Source organism: Octodon degus, unplaced genomic scaffold (assembly GCF_000260255.1).
Source record: "Octodon degus isolate 3935 unplaced genomic scaffold, OctDeg1.0 scaffold00074, whole genome shotgun sequence".
Classification (NCBI taxonomy): Eukaryota; Metazoa; Chordata; class Mammalia; order Rodentia; family Octodontidae; genus Octodon; species Octodon degus.
In genome coordinates, this window is record NW_004524650.1 from 3,634,154 (window position 1) to 3,640,528 (window position 6,375).

Here is a 6,375-nt window from a genome sequence, read left to right on the forward strand (position 1 = left end):
TCTCTCTCTCTCTCTCTCTCTCTCTCTCTCTCTCTCTCTCTCTCTCACACACACACACACACACACACACACACCAGAAACATTCTCTTCACTTGGAGGCTATCTCTATGTGAATATTTATTTCCTCAAAAGTCCCTGAGCAGCATTTAAGAGCAGCACATACAAGTTCTGAGAACACCCTTGATGGAGCTTATCCACACCAAAACTCGTAAAATATCTCTGTAGATCTAACTCCTTCTTAGTGATGTCTAACTTAGTATTTCTCCTAAACATGGTACTCTGAGAGGAAAGTAAAATGTGAATCTAACAATTTCTCCCTGCTTGTCTTAACCATGGCTTATAATGTTCCTTCTTGTCTTTGGTTTGTGGTAACATTGGCTCTTCTTTTGACTCCCTTAACCCTCTGAGAGACCACTCTGTCAATAGAAAAAGCCAAGAGTTTCTGTCATAAGGACCAGCCACATAGCTCAGCAGATTAAAGAGCCAGTTTAGGCAAAAACAGGGTCTGGATATTCAATCTCTGCCCTGCCATGCCAGCTCTGCCCCCAGGGCATGCTGAGAGAGCGACTGAGACTGGGAGTAGTGGCATGCGCCTGTAATCCCAGTACTTGGGAGGCTGGAAAACAGGAGGATCACTAGGAGTCTGACCTGGGTAGCGAGACCCTGTAGACCCTGTACTAAATACATTTTAAAAAAGAGTTGTTGTCATACTGTTTCCTTTAATGTTTCTTTTGCTAGGCCATGAATAATATTAAGGCAGAGGCCATGGCTTATAGTGTTCCTTCTTGTCTTTGGTTTGTGGTAATTTACCAGTCCTTGGTGCAAAAAGCTCAGTAAATGTTGAATTTTTCTATTTGATGGACTCAACCCTGAGAGAGAAATGTCAAAGGGTATTGTACTTGTCATTCAGATCCTAATTCCAGTTCCACTGGACTTGTCCAGGGAGATTTGGAGCTACTGAAGATCTGACTCAAAGATTTGTGGAAAAGAAGGGTCTCTTTCATTTCAACATGATTCCAAATATATACTTCTTTTAGATTCTTCTTCAGATATGAATAAAGTAGTCTTACAGTTAGTGCAGGGCAGGGCTTCAGAATCCTTAGCTTCTGTTGGGGGCAGCAAAATCCTTCTGTGGCCTTTTTCATCCTTGCTACAGCAGCACTCGCTTCTTCTAAAGTGCATAAAGCTTGCTTCTAAGATTGAAGAAACATACAAAATAAGGAAAAATAGCCATTGCTCTCTAGGAGTATCTTCAGTTCTAAAAGTCCATGTATCCATGAAGAACTTGGAAAACCTTCCTTTCTGCAGCTTGGAAAATGCTAAGACTCTCGCTAATTGGAAGTTGCCCTGCCAGGACCGGGCCGCATGTCTGTACCTCTGAGTCTGCAGATGGGCACGTGAAACACAGGGACACGGGCAATGTTGTCTCACTTTGGGTGACTTACAAGCACCTCACAGGTGACCTGTCCAAAACCAAGCCCCTTTCCTTTCTGAAGAAACCAATCCCTCCCTTCATCCGCGTCTAGAAACAACGTGGGCCAGCAGGGCCCTCAAAGAAATGAGACAAATTCTGCTGTTTGCCTCTCTTTCTGCTTCCTGAGACCATTTCCTCTCAGAGCCCATGTCTCAGGAGGTCCATATGTTCCTTCTCCATAATTGCTGTCATCTACTCAGGTGGCATATTTACCTCACAACTGTAACCACCTAGTAAGTCTATACACATTTCCCCTTTATTCTTTACAACTAAATTTTACCTTCACTTCCTGTATGCTGGCATCCTTCAGCCAATTATACAAGCTCTGAATGTAGACCCCTGTCAGAGTATTCATCTCATGGTGTTGAACACTGATTTCATTCTGTTTCTTCTGTTACTTCAAGACTTCTCATGATTCAAGCACCATAGCTTTGGTATCTCAACATTCATGAGGATATTTTCAGACTGAATAAATTATATATTTGTTGCTTTGGGCTTCCTTGTCCTATAAATTCTTTCTTGGAACTAAAATCTTTCTGGTAGAAAAGCTCATCAACCTATAATGACAAGAACCTATGGGCTCAGAAGATTCTAGAAAGTCAAACCTAAAGTTCACCCCAGGTGTGAAAACTGGGGCCTCCCATCTCCCAAGAGCTAACCTAAACTCTCTGTGGCAGTGACAGTGTCAGAAAGACAGACTGCAGGGGGAAAAATTAAAAGACAATGAAAATAAGGAAGACAGACCAAGCCAGCCTAAAACTGAGGAAAAGCCTGGCCTATAGGGGGCTCATTGCATGACAGCCATAGGAATTAATCGTCTTAATAGGTAAAGCAAAGGTTCTCATGGTTCCCTTTCAGAGATTGCAGAGGAAACAGGACAGCAAAAGGCCAGTATGAAACCAGCCAGAAATCAAAGGGAAAGACCAGGAAATGATTCCCAGTCAAGTGTTGAGGGTACTTAGCCTGACTCAGTCCAGATGTTCCTAACAAGCAACCTCAACTTGGCAGGGAAAGACTCGCTGGCCTGAGAAGCAACACGCACAGACCCAACAGCTCCCTGGCATCTGTGGCCACAGGGCCCGCACTTGGGTAAAGAGCACAGCCCTGCCTGTAGCTTTGGGACATCCATTGACACAGGAAACAGAAATAGGTCTTTGTTCAAGAATTAGAAGCAGGCCTAGGTCATACTTGATCGCCAGACAGTGGCTGCTTTGATAACAAATTCAACCCAAGTGTCATGCTCCCGTTTCCAGGTGTCCTCAGGAAGCATCCACTGCGCACCAGCTATGTGCAGAGCATCTACTGGCAAAGTTGATCTCTCCTGAGACAAATCCCTTTGATCAAAAAGAAATTTGTTTTTGTTTTACTTCCTGGACAAGGATCACACTGAGACATCTGAGAGTCAATAAGACAATATAATAGGTTTACTCTTGCTGAGGAGACCAGGAGTGTTTTAATCATCTTGTGGCTGCTTAATTAACATTTGGTGGCATTATTTCTGCTACTGTTTGTATAATGTAAATATTTAAATAGTATGTATTTTTCATGGAGAAGGAGAACTGTGAACACAGAACCCGAGGCAAAGATCTGGCCTCATCTCACTTCTCAGCACTTAGTGACTGCCTTACTTTCTGACTTCTCCACTTCTATATTGACAGATAATAAAGTTTCAAAGAAGGTGACAAAGATTACCAACTGCTACAGGCTGGAATTGTCTCCCATAGACTCAACTGTTAGCAGTTTGATTCCTGCCCTGGGATGTTCTTGGATGGTAGGTGAACCTTTAGGAACCAGGGCTTCATGGAAGAAAGTGAGGGTGTGACCTTCACAGGGACATTGGGACATCAGGCCCTGGCACTCTCTTTGCTTCCCAGGTGACCTCAGTAAGCTGTTCACACACTCCTTGCTGGGACATTCTCTCTCACCCCAAAGCAACACAGCCAGCAGGCAACAGATTGAAACTCAGAAGCCCTGAGCTAAAATAAAATTTTCCTTCTTAAAATTGGTGATCTGATGATTTTTGTGTTGTTTTCTTTGCAGTGATTAAACTCAGGGCCTAACATATTTTACTCTCAACTTTTAAAAATTCTTTATCCCAAGACAGGGCCTTGCTAAGTTGCCTACCAGCCTGGCTTCCAATTTGTGATCCTTTTGTCTCAGCCTCCCAAGCAGCAGGGATTACAGGCATGAGCCACCCACTGAACTCCTCGGCTATATTTTCACAGTGACAGAAAGCTGACAATTCATTCAAAATATTCTTTGAGGATGAAAGTGGGCAAACAATGTATTTCCACTTGTTAGCAAAAGGACTCAGTAAAGAGGTAGTAGGAAGAGGTGTGGGAATGTGTTCCAAAATTATTCCGTAGGCCGCATTCACTGAATTTTAGCTGTTCAGGATGCTGCATATTAAGTATATGGGCACGTAAAGACCACATTGAGCAACAGAATATTTAAAAGAATAAGCGAGACTACTCTAAAAATAAAACCATTCATGAAACAGCTGTTTATTTTGACCTGTAGCTAACGTCCAAAAGAATCCATTAAACATTTCCATCTCAGCCTTACTGCTTTACTGTCTAGCTGCAAACTATTTACAAGTCAGGAAAAGAGAAAATGCCGAAAATAAGCATATTATATGTCATAGAGCAGACAGTTTATCAGGGGAAAACACGGATGTTCATGTTCGGTGTTTGAGAATGGACTTTTTTAATAGGCTGACCACACTGCATGGGAGACTGGTCTTACTTCAGGGGCTGCTGATCCTCACACCGAGCTCATGAAGTACGGTGCTATCTACCAGCCAGGTCCATTACCACATGCTGTGGAAGAAGGAAAGGAGTACACTATAGTTCTGGAACTTCTTGTACCAACCTTAATAACAAAAAGATACTGTCTTCATTCTAAGTTTATCTTTATCCTCACTTGGAGGTTAAGCAAAGCTGCTTCTTTAGCCTTCCATTTTGAGTTTAGCTAAGATGTACTAGGTTCTACAAGGCAGATTTTGTGAAGTAGAAAGATGATTAAACTATAGGTTCTATTTGTAACTACTAATGAATAACAATGCCAAATCTTTGTTTGCTCACCTGTAAGATGTGGGTATACTGGGAGTGTACTTCTAGCTCCTTGGGCTAGTGTCTTGCTCAACCAACTTTAGTCAAACTCCCTGTGAATGTGTTACTTAGCTCAGTTTCCTAAATAAAGCAGGAGAGTGATTGCAGGGGCTTTCATGAGGATGAAATGATAGCACAAGTTGTTTTCTTGATAATAGCCATTCTTTCGGAAGTGAGATGGAATCTCAGTGGTTTAAATTTGTATCTCTAGAATAATCGGTGATGTGGAACATTTTTTGCATATATTTGTTTATCATTTGTACTTCTTCTGAAAAAAATGTCTATTTGTCTCACATGCCATTTTTGGACTGGGTCTTTAATTTTGAAATGTTTGTTGTTTTCAATTCTTCGTATGTTCTAGGTATTAGTCTGAAGAACAGCTGGCATATATTTTTTCACATTTTGTGGGGTTTTTTTTTTCCTGTTGGTGACTTCCTTTTGCTGTGTAAAACTTTTTAATAAAGTGAAATCCCAGTTTTTAATAAAATAAATAGACATTTATTGAGATAGCTCTTTTGATCAGGGTTTTGTCATAAAGTTTTTGCCTCCACCTATGTCTTACCATGCTCTACCTATTCTGTCTTCCAGCAGATTTAGTATATGTTGTAGTATTTTGATCTTGGATCCATTTTGATTTTAGTTTAGTGCATAGTGATAGACATGGGTCTACTTTTAGTCTTCGGCATGTGGAAAAATGCTGGTGGGGTTGTAGATAAAAAGGAGCCCTTCTCCACTGTTGGTGGGAGTGTAGGTGCTGCTACCACTGTGGAAATCAGTGTGGAGATCTCTCAAAAAGCTAGGATTAGTGGTTGCATTTGACCCAGGTATTCCCCTTTTGGGTATCTCTCCAGAAGAATTAAAAGCGTCACACCACAGCAATATATGCACACCTGTGTTTACAGCGGCACAGTCTATAATTGCTAAATCTTGGAAGTAAACCAAATGTTCATCAACCAATGCATGGGTAAAGAATATATGCTTTTGTTATGTAATGGAGTATTATTCAGCCAAAAAGATAAAATTGAAACATTTATAAGTAAATGGGTGGACACTGAGAGCACAATCATAAATGAAATAAAATAGACACACATGTGTATATATCACATTATCTCTCTGGTGCAAGAATCTGAGAATGTGAGTAGGAATGTAAGTGTACAGTTGATATTGTGAAATAGGAAGAGATTGTTCAAAATGAAAAGGGAAATAGGGAGGGATGAGGAAGAAAGGAAGGAACAGAAAGAAAACAATGAAAAGAGAAGGATAAAAGGCAAGCTGAGTTCTGTGAATGGGCTTGAAAAGAGGGGGTGAGAATGGGGAAAAAAGAAGAATCAAGATCTTTTGAGTACAGGGGCTGGCCAAATAGCTCAGTGGATTAAAGCAGCTACAAGCAGGTGCCAGGGCCAGGGGTTCCATCCCTGGGCCATCCATGCTGGCCCTGCCTCTGGGGCATGCTGAGACAGCAGTTGAGACTGGGTGTGGTGATGTGTACCTGTAATCCTAGCTCTTGGGAGGCTGTAATCAGGCAGATCACTACGAGTCCAATCTAGTAGTGAAACCCTGAACACCCTGTAGACCCTTCCCTAAAATACAAAGAAAAAAAAAAGATCTATCGTATACAGATACAAATTCCCTATAATGAATGTGGTATTATGTATGCCTAAAGTGTATCAATAAACTTAAATTTAAAATAATATTAAAACAATGAAAGAAAAAGAAATTACAGTATATACACAAATCTCCTAGAAGTCCTCAGGCCACAGTGGTGAGCCCCTGAGGGTTAGTTGTTACAGT